This window comes from Diplotaxodon limnothrissa, linkage group LG16, assembly GCF_057381915.1.
Source record: "Diplotaxodon limnothrissa isolate DT_005_m linkage group LG16, D_limnothrissa_male_GT1.1, whole genome shotgun sequence".
NCBI lineage: Eukaryota > Metazoa > Chordata > Actinopteri > Cichliformes > Cichlidae > Diplotaxodon > Diplotaxodon limnothrissa.
The window spans coordinates 2,041,123-2,054,984 of NC_140611.1; the positions used below are offsets into that span (position 1 = coordinate 2,041,123).

The 13,862-nt window shown below is 44.0% G+C and overlaps 1 pseudogene; it reads right to left on the minus strand.

Annotated features, from left to right (window-relative positions):
• Window positions 1-1,458: 1,458 nt before the first annotated feature.
• Window positions 1,459-4,038, minus strand: LOC146615556 (uncharacterized; annotated as a pseudogene).
• Between the last annotated feature and the right edge of the window lie 9,824 nt (window positions 4,039-13,862).

Sequence of the window (13,862 nt, forward strand, 5' to 3'; positions counted from 1 at the left end):
TGCTGCGTCTACACAAGGTGGTGGTTTGCCTTTCCCTGCAGATGTTAGTTACCCTGTTATCTTCTGCGCAGACTGTCTGGAGGACTGGTGAGGAACTTGTGTCTGGTGAGAGATCTGAGGAGAGAAGGAACTGTGGATTCATGTGTTTTTCCTGAAACCCTGTGTGTAGCCAGAACCCTCCACACTTGCTAATCTCATTAACTACACAGCTTCAGTCTACGATAGCCTCCCTGTACCTAAGAACACTCTTGAGGGTGTCTTTGTAGTAACTTCCCATATGGCCTTTGTTCATCCAGACAGCAAACATGACCCATCAAGCGAAGGCGATTTTAAACCGTTTCCCTCTAAGGCAGCCTTTTCTAAGATGTCCTCATTTGAAACAAAGTGACTCACAGTTGTTGCGAAATCAGTTTCACCCTGGTTCTTTTTATTCCTCCTCATCCAGAGACGGCACCGACTCAGTCATTTAAGAAGGGCAGACGTGTCCCTCTGCAGATCTTCACTGCTTTGTCTGTGAAACACAGTTTTGTAGAAGCGACCCCATCATAAAACCCCCACGGTGTGCTGGAAGCTCTGTGCCTGTGTTTATGCACAAGCACGTGTGCGCGTGCCTGTGTGTCTATGTGAGTGCACGTGAGTGAGTGAGTGAGTGAGTGAGTGAGTGAGTGAGTGTGCATGTAGGTGTGGGTGTGTCGTAACAGTTAAAGCACTGTGTGTGTCTCTGCATACGTGACTTCCTGGGGGTCATAAAAGTAATCTCCTCACCCAAGCCACACCAAATTCCTCTACACAACATAGAAAACAGAGTTAACATATTACAAACACTGAGACCCCCACTCTGCATCCACTGGGTCGTTGGCCTCTTGTTGTCTTACATTTACAGATAAGCATGTGGAGAGTCTCCTGCAAACCTACTTCTAAGTTTATAACAATTATGAGTTTTTATTAAAGGTACAAGCATCAGCATCAGCAACCCCCAACTGTAGCTTCCTGTCTCCTGGCAGGCAGGCAGACCCCCAGTGTCCATAAATTCCTTTCTCTCTAAACAATTACACTCTCAGGCTACAGCTAAGCCAAACTGAAACACAGACCAATCCCTCCTTATTCCTCTGATCTAAACAAATTTAACACATCATATTATAATAATTATTTCCTTGTACTCACACAGTGTAGACCTCAGATGATGTTGAATGGTTCAATGTATTGTTGTCGTACAGAACAACTTTAATTTTCACTCTCCAAAAGTTGTTTCTGTTCATCTGGACGTAGCGTTTTGCGGGAGAAACGTTTCGTCATCATCAGGTGACGTCTTCAGTCTCAGCTGCAGGTTGCAATCTTATAAACAGAACATCTGCATAACGACTGAAACCAGCCCACTGAAGGAACAACTGGGCTGGGAGGTCAGTTCCTTAATCGTAATTATGCAAATTCTCATGACCAATGATCAACAACCACTGATCAATGGTCATGAGTCCCATTCACAGAGAGTTGGGGAATGGCTGCAATCACAGCATTGTAAGATGGTGACAGATGTACCCTTAGGCCCCCTCCTCGATTCCGAGATGGTCTTTCCCTTTTCACGTAAATGGCTGCATTCAAACCAGCGTTCCTCCCTGTCCAGGATGTGAACATCCTCATCCTTGAAAGAGTGTCCACTGGCCTGTAGGTGTGAATAGACTGCAGAGTCCTGGCCTGACGAGGTGGCTCTTCTGTGTTGTGCCATCCTCTTAGTCAGAGGTTGTTTGGTTTCCCCGATGTATAAATCCTGCCAATCCTCCTGGCACTTAACAGCGTACACTATGTTACTCTGTTTGTGTCGGGGGACCCGATCCTGGTGGTGGATCAGTTTTTGGCGCAGCGTGTTTTGGGGTTTAAAAGCCACAGAGACCTGGTGTTTAGAAAAAATGTGTCTCAGCTGCTCCGATACTCCTGACACATATGGGATCACTGCAGGTTTTTGCTTAGGCAGCGGTTGTCCTTCTCTCCTGGATCGGCTGGAGCTTTCTTTAGGTGCTTTTCCAGCTCTGACAAAAGTCCAGCTGGGATAACCACATTTACTCAGAGCCTTCTTGATGTTCTTCTGCCTCCCTGGCTGCTGTGTCTGTGGGGATGGTGTTCCCTCTGTGTTATAGCGTCCTGATGACGCCCAGTTTGTGCTCCAGTGGATGATGAGAGTCAAACCTTAGATACTGATCCGTATGTGTAGGTTTCCGGTACACGTCAGCTTTTAGATGTCCTCCATTACTGATGGAAATCTCACAGTCTAAGAAGGCTAACCTGCCACTTTTCATATCCTCCCTGGTGAATTTGATGTGTTGGTCCACCGAGTTAATGTGATCTATGAATTGTGGTACGTCCTGAGATTTGATTTTCACCCAGGTGTCATCCACATATCAGAATCAGAATCAGAATACTTTATTGATCCCTGGGGGAAATTATTTTTGTTACAGTGCTCCATTTTAAACCAACATTAAGACAAGACAGACAATACGCTAACTAAGAATAGTACAATATATACATATATATACATACATACATACATACATACATACATACATAAGTCACTTATAAATAAATAGTTGGAAAAGAAACATGTGTAGCTGTAGCAGCAAACAGTGTGTTAAGTGGATGCGTTGTACATCTGAACCCATGCCTTGGTGGTGTTCCAGGATAGGAGAGCAAAGCCCTCTTTTCCACTTCTTCCATGTACAAATTGGCCATGATGGGTGAAACTGGGGAGCCCATGGCACACCCATGTTTCTGCCTGTAGAACTGACCCTTGTATGTGAAGTAGGTGGAATCAAGACACAGTTCAAACACACGTGGTCGGTGCTGAGAGTGGTCCTGTAATCTCTTACACACTACCTCCAACGCTTCTGTGACTGGGATGCAAGTGAAGAGAGATGTAACGCCGTACGAGACCATGGTTTCATCTGCCTCCATAATGACATCTCTCACCTTCTCAACAAAATCCAGGGTGTTCTGGATGTGGTGTTCAGAGCTGCCCACCAGCGGGTTGAAGATCAAAGCCAGAAGCTTGGAGATGTTATAGGTGACCGAGTTGATCATGCAGACAATCTGTCTTAAAGGTGCACCCTGTTTATGTATCTTTGGTAAACCATACAGACTTGGTGTAGACTCCCCTGGGTACAGCCTGTGGTATGAGGTCCGGTCAATAGCCTTGTCTTGGTTTAACTGCTTCAGACAGTCTATCACCCTCTTCCTGTAACCACTTCCTGGGCCTCGTTTCAGGGGCTCATAAGTATTTTCATCACTGAGTAGTGACAAAATCTTCTCATGATAGTCTTTCTGGTTTAGCAATACTGTGCATCTACCCTTGTCTGCCAGCAGGATGATAATGTTGTTGTCATCACTAAGTGATGTGAGTGCCTTCCTCTCCTCCATGGTGATGTTGGATGCTGGGGGCTTTGCATTGCTGAGACAGGCTGAAACTTTTGTCCGTAATTGCTCTGCTTCCACTTCTGCAATATTGTTGTTTGGAATTGCTGTTTCTGTGGCTGTGATCAGCTCCACTAGCGGGATTTGTCTCGGTGTGACAGCAAAATTCAACCCTTTAGCAAGGATGTTTTTCTCTGTTTGGGTAAGCTGTCTGTCAGACAAATTCTTCACCCACTTGTCCACATCCTCCGTGTCGCATCCTTGTCTCTTCTGGCCGCTGAGGACACTCTCTGTATATTGCTGTGGTTTCCGACGTACAACAAGTAAGTCAAACTTCCTTTGTTGCCTGGTCTTAGACTTCTTGTGCTGTGCTAGACGAGTCTAATAAGTAAAGTCAAACACCTTTTTAAGAGTACTCTCATCTAAAAGCATTGTCAGTCTCTGTCTCCTCTTGAGATTTTACCATGTCGATGGTAAAATCTGTTTGCCTCACCCGTTAAGCAACTGATGCTGTGCGTTCTGGAGGATTTTTGTTGCCTGGAAGCCTTTAACTGAAGAGCTCATTTGCAGACTTTTAGGAGTAATCCTGTTTTGTCGGCATCTGAGGCTGAATCTCAGGTGGTTCCTGTAGTCCGCCATCTTACCTTCAATCTTATAAACAGGACATTTGCATAATGACTGAAACCAGCCCACTGAAGGAACAATGGGCCGGGAGGTCAGTTCCTTCATCTTAATTATGCAAATTCTCATGACCATTGATCAACAACCACTGATCAATATCCATGAGTCCCATTCACAGAGAGTTGGGGAATGGCTGCAATCACATTGTAAGATGGCAAATTTTCACTGTTTGTGATTGTTGGGGGGGGGATGTAACACGACAAGGGCAATAGCACAAGCTGTACACAAGCTGACACTACAAAGAATAAATTGTACATCAAATATTTATTTTATAAACTTTACACACTATTTAAAATGACCTTACAGCGTTAACTTAAGTAGGAGGGAAACAGTAAACAAATCCATCTTCTGGGTCTCCAAAGCCAAACCAGTAAACCCCACTATTCCACTCTTCCTGGAAAGAAAAGTAAACACTGTAAAGTGAAACCAAAGGAAAGGTACAATGCCTCAGCTCCCTTGCTCTGCAAAAAACAGGAGAAGAGGTTTACATTAAAAAAGAAATGGCACAGAAGCCCCCACCAAACGTCTGCCAAGCACCGTGAGTAGCAAACAGGACACAAGCTAGGCCACGTTTGGCTTCCAACAGTAACTAAAGCAAAACACCACTAATAGCAGGCACACACTTCTCAGTGCTCGTAGCCAAAAGAGAGAGGAAAGCCTTTGCTGGAGCTATATATGCTGTTCCACAAAGGGTCATGATGCTGCTCAGCTGTGGCAATCAGGTGTGGTCACCTGGAACAGAGAGGGAGGGAAAGAGAGCAACTCTGTTCCAGGAAGAGGCCAGAAGGTCAGAGGACGTAACAGCACTGAGCAGCTCCTTCAGTGGGAGACTGCGGCACCCACGGTGTGGGACGGAGAGATTTCGCAGGTCTTTCCTCCCCACTGCTGTCAGACTCCATAATAAAGACTTTAACTGATCAAGCACACACATCCATACATATGCAATAATACTAAGTGCAATAATCCTTTCTGTCATCGTTGTATTTTTACTCAGTTGTATATAGTATTTGTATTTGTATTCTATTTTTATCTTATTGTATATTTATTTTATTTTATTCTATTCTGTACAGCTGTGTACTGTATTTATTCTTATTGTATTCTAATTTTTGCCTCATAACTTTTGCACTGTCCACTTCCTGCTGTGACAAAACAAATTTCCCACGTGTGGGACTAATAAAGGTTATCTTATCTTATCTTATCTTATCTTAGTAACCATGATTAGAGAGTCCTAAATCCAGTAGAAAACATCTGTAAGATTTTCTTGTTGTTTGTTTAGAGGCAAGCCTACCCTGTGCATCCATGCACTTACTCATGAAGAGACAACGGGCACATACAGACATCTATCCATCTCTGCCAGGCTATCCATTTGTTGTGTGTTTCTACTCTGTGTTGCACCATCTGATGGATTGCTGTAGGCAGGGTTGCTGCTCTCAGCCTGTTTGTTCTACACTGTGTGTGTGTGTAATATCTTTGTCTTTTTATATTATCTGCTCTTGACTGTGAGAGCAAGACATGAAGTGGATGTTATGTGTGTATCATGTCTTTGAGCAGCTGAATAGCTGCCTGTTCCCTCCTTTGAAGAGCCAGGAGTTGCAGTAGTGTGGCGCTGCTTCTGGTGATCATCCTGAGGGCCCTTTTTTGAACACTTTCCAGCAAATTTAGCTTTCACTGCATCACTTCCAAAGAAGACAAGGCCTTGGCAGTATAGATAGCTGCAAGTATCTGGCTTAAGCACGGGCAGAGGCGGAGCTCTTTAAGGGTTCTTAAAGCTGCTTCTTCAATGTGAACGTCTCTGCTGAGGTCAAGCAAGAGCAAACCCACACAAGCACAGGGCGAGCATGCAAACGCTACACAGAAAGGCAAAGGTGAAGGCCTTACCATCAAAACACAGAGAATTATGTGAACAAGAACGAGTGTTCACATGTCGGGGTCATGTTGTGTAATAACAGTGAATTGCTGGCTAACTGTAACATCTACCTTTGTCTGTAAATATGTTTTCCATCAATGTCTTTGCCATGTTATCATTAGACCCCTTTCTTCCACATGATAATAAAATGAATAAATGATACTGAAGTTTTAGCAGTCTGCTTGTTAGGGGCTCCTTCAGCTTTCATATATGCGTCTGTTTGTTAAGATGTGGTGTGTAAAAAGAAGCTCGTTGTTTTTCACCTGCACACCGAGGCATGTTCTGTGGGGAGCCAAAAGTCTCCAGGCAGGTGACATTACTCACCCTCCTCTCCTCTCACCAGCCTGCCTCATGTTTCTGTCAGCTCACATTGTGTAGGAGCCCATCAGTGTTGTGGCTGAGAGGAGAGTCCAAGGAGTCAGACACCTTTTTTTATCTTGGGGACTGAACTTGTGTGTAGTGGCTGTCAGAGCTCGACACAGAGGGCAGTCTGAGTAGGAACAGGCTGTGGGTTTCTTTTGTCTAATTCACACATGAGTGGCAGAGCAACACTACCTGTCAGTTTATTGTCTTATTAATATTGTTATTATCATCATCACTGTCATCAGCCCAGCTCCAAGTGCCAGTCCCTCAGACACTGAAAACTCTCTGATTCCTGTAGAGACCAATTAAGGGCGCCCAGTCTACACAGAAACAGTGTCTGGCATTTTCACCTTGACAGATTTAATGAATACGGGAAAGACATGCTTGAAACTTAAAACTGCTGTACAATCAGCCCATTGGCATGGAAAGTTGAGCCATGTGGCCAAGACAAAATGACTGTGGGCCTCCGAGGGCTGACGTTCATCCTGCACAGCCTTGTGTCATGTTAATCTTCCCCCTGTTAGTCCTAAAATGCAACCGGTGTCATGTGTTGGGAGATCTCTTTTATTAGCAGCTATACTGTGGGGTTGGCAAGGAGGGCATGCAGCCCAATGCTCTGGCAGGTCATCAAGAATGAGATTTTCACACCAGATTGTTCAGGGCCTTGGTTAATAATGACCATTTCCATTGCTGGTGGCCAACAGGGTGTGAGTAAAACTGTGTATCTGTCAGCCAAAGACAATATAAGAAGAAAAGAGGAAGGCACCAGGAGAGAGGGAAAGGCAGGAGTGTGAACGAACTATGACTGGTAACAGGAGAGAGCTGCCGATGTGCTTTAGTAAAGGGAGGGAGATGTAAATGGCCTGTATTTATATAGCGCTTTACTTGGTCCTAAGGACCCCAAAGCACTTTACACATCCACCCATCCACACACTGGTGATGGCAGCTACGTTGTAGCCACAGCCGCCCTGGGGCGCACTGACAGAGGCGAGGCTGCCGGACACTGGCGCCACCGGGCCCTCTGACCACCACCACCAGTAGGCAACGGGTGAAGTCCAAGGACACAACGACCGAGACAGAGGACACACCCAAAGCAATGGACAGCGCACAAGAGAGATGAAGAAAGGACTGCAGCAAGAGTGGAGTGGGTGAGACGGGTGTGAGGGGTGATTTTTACAGGAGAATAACTGCAAGAGCGAAAAGGGAAGGTTTTCAACGTAGTAGGGACACCGGCTAGGTTCTCATTAGGGGTGACCCAAAATGAAGAGAGGGAGCGCTCGGTTTGAGAGGTCTGCGGACGGCGTTAGAGAGACGAGGCTTAGATAGTTTGGACGTGTCCAGAGGAATACTAGACAAAGGATGTTGAATGTGGAGCTTCCAGCCAGGAGGACAATAGGAATACCACAAAGAAGACACATGGATGTAGTGAAGGAGAACATCCTGGTTTTATATTTTAGTAGCTAAAAAACTGATTTGACCTGGAGGCCAATGCAGTATCCTCATTTTTCTGTCATTACTTTTTCTCTGTGGACTTTTGATGATGAGCAGCAGCAAAGAGACATTCAATTTGTATTTTCTTTCTTTAAACTAGAAAAACATGCATCCATACCAACAAAGGGCAACAAAGGAACAGAATCAAAGTCTCTGAGTGTAGCGTGCACATCAGAGGCCTTCCATCGGGACAGAAACCAGTGCTGGCAGTGTCAAGTCTAGAAGTCACCACAGCCCACTGCTTTAGACTGGTTTCAGTCGTGAAGCTATAAATGATCACATAGTAACTAATACATTTTTGAGCTGAAAATGAGGATAACATGGACATGACAACAGTTGCTGTTCACTTCAGCCTGGCTCTAAAAGCTTTACAGCATCAACAGGTGTAGGCAGTGTTTGTCCTTCGTAGCAGCGGAGAGGCGTTTATTTTTGATGTCATCCATTTTCATACTCGTTGGACTTACAGACATTGATTGTCATGCAAAGCTGTACCAAAGCAGCAGACATCTGCTACGTGTCATGGTGTTAATCTGAGTCACTGAACCTGCTGCTGCTCCCTCAAACTCTTTAAACTGACTTCATATGTGATGGAGGGTTTTAGTTTTAAAGAATGATTTGCTTACCTAGCATTAGCAGTTTATGGCTGCAGCTCGCTAACCAAGCTCGCCATTGTTAGTCAATAACGTCGTTTTCCACCCTCTACTCCAAGTTAGTCTTGGCTTCAAGACCTGATGCGGCAGCAGCCAAAATCCAAGTGATCATCTCTGTGGGTCTGTCCGTGGTTTATGGGCAGGCTTTCAGCACCACTGTTTAGATTAAGAACAACACATAAAGAAAATGGGAGCATTTGAATTATTTCATGTTTCTGTAAGTGTGTAGCTCCTGGTATTTTTTTTAATATCGTAGCACATGAATCACATTTACCGATGAGAATGCAGTTAAAGCAAGCGGTAACAGTATGAAATCAACAGCTCTCTGCACATAGCCAGAGAAGTTTTTCATTGTTGATTCTCATGCTGCATTTTTATCTTGTTTCCTCCAAACCGCGAGAGCTTAGAGACCTGTGTGTCCTGGGAGGATAACACTAAGTCAACAGGAGCTGTTGTAGCTTGTGAGGGAGGTTTGGGAACAAAGATAAGGACCCTCTTAGCGAGCTGCATTCTCCAGCAAAGGCTCAGGTGTCAATGAGATTTCAAGCCAATACTCTGGATTTAGTTGCAGTTTCAAAGACTGAGTCACTGAGCTAGTGAGTGCAGTTAAAATAGAAGGAGGAACATAATGCTACTTAAAAAATCTTTGGAACAGAAGATTAATACTTATATATGTTCACATGTTTACTCCACGGTCTGTTCCAAGTACCTGCAGTTTTAGGAGCAGCTCTGCATATTTAGTGACGCCACTGAATCACAAAAACAACCATTATTAGAAAAAGCAGAAAAAACAACCGAACGCAGACGCTAGCAAACACACGTGCACGTGATTTCTGCTCAGCTGTAGTCTTTCTGTCACGGTCTCCGCGCCGGCCCGGCCGGCCCCACGAGGCTGCATGTGCTGCTTGGTTTTCTCTCTCTCTGCCTGGGCGGAGCTCACTGTGGGCTCCGCCCTTGGCCCACACACCTGTCAACAATCAGCGGTCATCACCTGGAGCACTATTTGAGGCTGGAACACAGATCCTCTCGTCGCTGGATGATTGTACTACAGACGTTAGTGTTTCTCCCAGCTCTTGTGAACCTGTGATTCCTCCCCGTACCTGTGACCCCCCAGTCGTGTGAACGTGTGTGAGTTTGGGCAAGAAGACGTGAGCGAGTGTGAGAGAGCTTCCCCGTGATTCCCTGGAGTTTGGATTCCCCTTCACTGTATATATCGTGCACTGGTGCTGTGAATAAACTGTTTTTTGGAGACGCCTACGGCTCTGCGCTTGAGTTCCTACTACCAGGTTGTGACACTTTCTGCAGATACAAGTATGGACTGAACTGCAGTACCATTAAAATCTGCCACAGTTATTTGATACTAATCATATAATTAAAGACAAAATGGACATGAGGACATGAGGACATGATGGCTGACACTGCAACCCAAACAGGGTTCAGTTTAGTGGTTGGGGGCTGCGCAGGAGCACGTCTGCACTGTTTGTAGGGAAACACACAAACTGCACAGTGCCTGTTCTAAGCACTTTGTGGTAAAATTGTAAATGCAGGCCATGGTTGTGGAAATGTATTGTTTTATATTTGGCATTGTCAAAATAACCTTTTTTTCAGTTATTGTCCTGATTTTGTCATAACCTGTGTAGGAACTGATATACTATGGACTCAGTTTAACAGAGTTTATTGCCAAACACCTTGTAGTGCGACGCCCGGGTTCCTGGCTCAGTGTCTGTCAGAGAGGACAAGTTAGGAGTCCACACTTCATCAAAACGTGAAAGTGGCAGCAGGGAGGCTAGATCAGTGTTTTACAGGTGATGGTGGGAGTGGACAGGTACGTGAGTCTTGGAAGGTGAGTGAATCCAAATACTTTTCTTGAAGCTGGCAATTTTCTGTCAGCACTGAACACAAGAGGAAGTCTTCAGGTAAAAATGCAGGCGACTGAGAGGCAGAGAGAAAAGGAAGGTTGCTCGGGGAGGCATCACAAGAATGGAGCCTGATTACCGCACTGTTTGTGACAGCGTAGCGGAGAATGGCAGCTTGAGCTGATCCTTAAGAACCGACCAGGAATGAGCCAATCAGGAACAGGTGTGTTGGCTGAAAGGAAGCTGAGAGGTCCCGGAGCAGGACCTGCTGACGTCGCCTCAGAGAGACAAAGGAAAATAAAACCAGATACATGTTTTCACTGTTGTGCTTTCTTTGTGCACGTTAACGGGCCACTGAGACTCTCTGAATATCTCCTGGTCGGTTTCATGTTCAGTGTAATTGTTCAGATGTTCATCAAATAAAAAAGTAGATCCTTGACCCTTAACAGTTAATGTAAATTATTTTTACCTGCAGAAATAACCAAAGAACGAAAATCAGACCATTTATTTCCTGACTGTGGTTATTAGTGTAAAAGTGCAAAATGCTTTTACTTTGTTAAATTACAGTTTATTAACTATGATGGGAGAAAATGTATATAAAGGTTCACTTTGCATATTCAAATTAAAAACACCCACAACTACAGTAGCCAAATATTTTTTACTTTCATCAGCCCAACTTCTTCAGCCGTTAACTACACAACACTGTCACCCTGCACAGGTGAGGTGTGCAGCTAACCTGCGCTGATCCAGTTAAATACAGCAATAATAGACTGTTTTAATCATCGAACATGTGATCATATTTACACTAGCATTTTCTTTGTTGAAAACAGTCACAGTAGCGTATTATTACATGTTTATATTCATGTACACCCTCTCTGTGCCCGGGCATTGTGCTGTGAGTGGTAAAGGGGGGCTGCTATATGCTTCTTTGCCTCGTGGCTTCGGTATTGTGCAGATTGTTGAGCAGTGGAGCGGCACAGGAGGAGGATGATCAGCTGTGTCCTGCCCAGGAGGAGCTGCTGACCCCAGAGTCAACCTCATCAGTTTCCCCCTGTGGACTAACGGCACAGGGGCTCAGAGCAGGCTGCTCACAAGCCGCTGTTCATGTATAACCAGCAAACTCTGCTCACACAGGCCTACAGTGCTCTATACATCACACTGTAAAGAAGGCTGGGGCAGCAGCTACGGTGTCATGTACACCTGTAAGAGAGGCTAAAGGAAAGAAACCTGAGCTGATAACAAACGAATGAAAAAAACCTCCAAAGTTGTAGTTAAAGTGGAGCGGGATTTTATCCAACTTTTGACACCACACAAATTAAGTTCTTGTATGTGCAGAATAGAGAGTAAGACCACAGGTTTCCATTTCTCAAGCAAACTAACCAGCTGGCATGTGAAAAATGAGACTCCCCAAATAATATTTTCCCAAGAAAAAGGAATTTAAGGCTGATATTTTCCATGATGAATTTGAGAGGCTGCATTACTCGTAACATAGAGCGTTTCAAATGATGAACTCTCGTGAAATACTGTTTTTAATGCTCTCATCCTCAGTAGATTAAACTGACAGGACAGAATGAAAAGGACAATGTGTCTGTTTTGGTAAATGTCCTGTGGCTGTTTGCCAAGGTCTAATGTGATCCTTTAAAGTTCATGCAAGAGCCTGCTCGGCTCCTCGCCATTCCTCTTTGCCCGCAATGACACAGAAAGACGAGCTCAGCAGAGCACAGCAGAATAAAGGAAGAAGAGGAAGGGGTGGGGGTGAGGGTGGAGAACTCATTAACAGAATTGATGCGGGCTGCCTCCACCCAGCACTAATGCCAATACTCTTCTGAGGCTGATTTCTTTGTTAACACCAAACCAAGTAATCAGCGACCTTACTGCACACACTATAGAGTTTTACGACAGCCCACTAATGAGTTTGTTTACAGACACAGAAGAATAATAATTATCACAAGTGGCAATGCATTTATTCACAAAGGGAAGAAAAGTCTTTTGACTCGCTAATTTACTTGGGAGGAAAAAAATGAAGCCAATTAAAGGATAACTCTGGTTTATTTCACTGTGGTATATTTACCGGGCTCTAGAAAAGACACGGAGGAAGTTGCCATGACTCATTAATACTTGTACAATAATTATACTAAAAAAAGAAGAAGGAAAAGGCGCGTGTATATATCAGCTGAGTTCTGTCAAGACAAGCAAGGAAAGCATGTTTTGGCTTGTGAAATCCAAAAATAGACATCAAGTAAAACTAAAGCAGCCCTTCTCCTCTCAGCATGTTGGGAATCAACCCAGTATCATGACAGAGCATGCAACAGACAAGCTGGTCCAACTTATAGTACCAGAAGGAGCAGATAATATATGTAAAGACTACAAACTGATGCTGACTAAGGAAGATGTGAAGTCCATTCTTGGCTCCTTAAGATTAAGCTAGGTAGCTCATGAGTACTTACATGTAAATGTGGAAGTAATGTCTCTTTAAATGTTTGTTTTTATGTTGGCTTGAACTAAAATGTCGCCCACTGCTGGTGCTGCAGCTTACTGCAACTTGTGCATGCGAGTCCATGTCATGCACAAGTTGCAGTCGCTTGTTTAGCGTGCTAGCGTGACATGCTAGCACGCTAAACAAGCTAGCACTGTCTCTTCTTTCACTGACATGAGCTCATCTCATTTATCACTGCAACAGACAATCATGACCAACATGTTTGATGTAGAGGAGCGGAGTGAAGAGGTTTTTTGATTAACTCGTGATAAAGTCGTGATGATGGGGAGTAACGCAGGCTCAGCTGGTACTCACATTAGCATTGCTGAGAAATCACTTGGCTGCATAAATATATAAAGTTTTACCAGCTGGTTTGCTAATACCCCACCTTGATTTTTCGTTAGTATTCTGTAATCTGTCAGTACATGTGGTTAACACTGACACGTGGTGTTCAAGCCTTTTATTTCAGCTGTGAATGTATTTTTTTCAGAATAATTAACACACGTTTGAAATAATAGTAATAGTTTTTTCCCCCAGAGATATAAAGAACAGCAACACTACAAACACATTATTTTAAAGAATATAATCCATTACCAGCAGTTAAACAGACTACAAAATATTTAGCTCAGCCTTAAACATCTGCAGGAGTGATGAGGAACATGTTAATGTAGAATACAACTTTTACTCTTGTATACTTTAAGTACAATTAATACAGTTTGTTTAGTGAAGTGTTTAGTGTTGCTTAAAGAAATGGCTCTAAAACAAACAAACTCAATGTAATTAGTTAGTAATATAGTAAAATATTTATTTAACTATAAAAGTAAATAGTGCAGAAAACTGAAGACAGCTAGTAAGAGCGCAGAAAGCTGCAGGAGGCTGCCAGCATATATAAAAACATAAAAGAGAGGCAGCAGAAAATGGTGTTAATCAGGTGTGATTTGTCGTGATTAACACTTGAAGGATGTGTGTGTGTGTGTGTGTGTGTGTGTGGGGGGGGGGGGGGGGGGGGTCTTCATCATCTCTGCCTGCTTTCTGTAAAA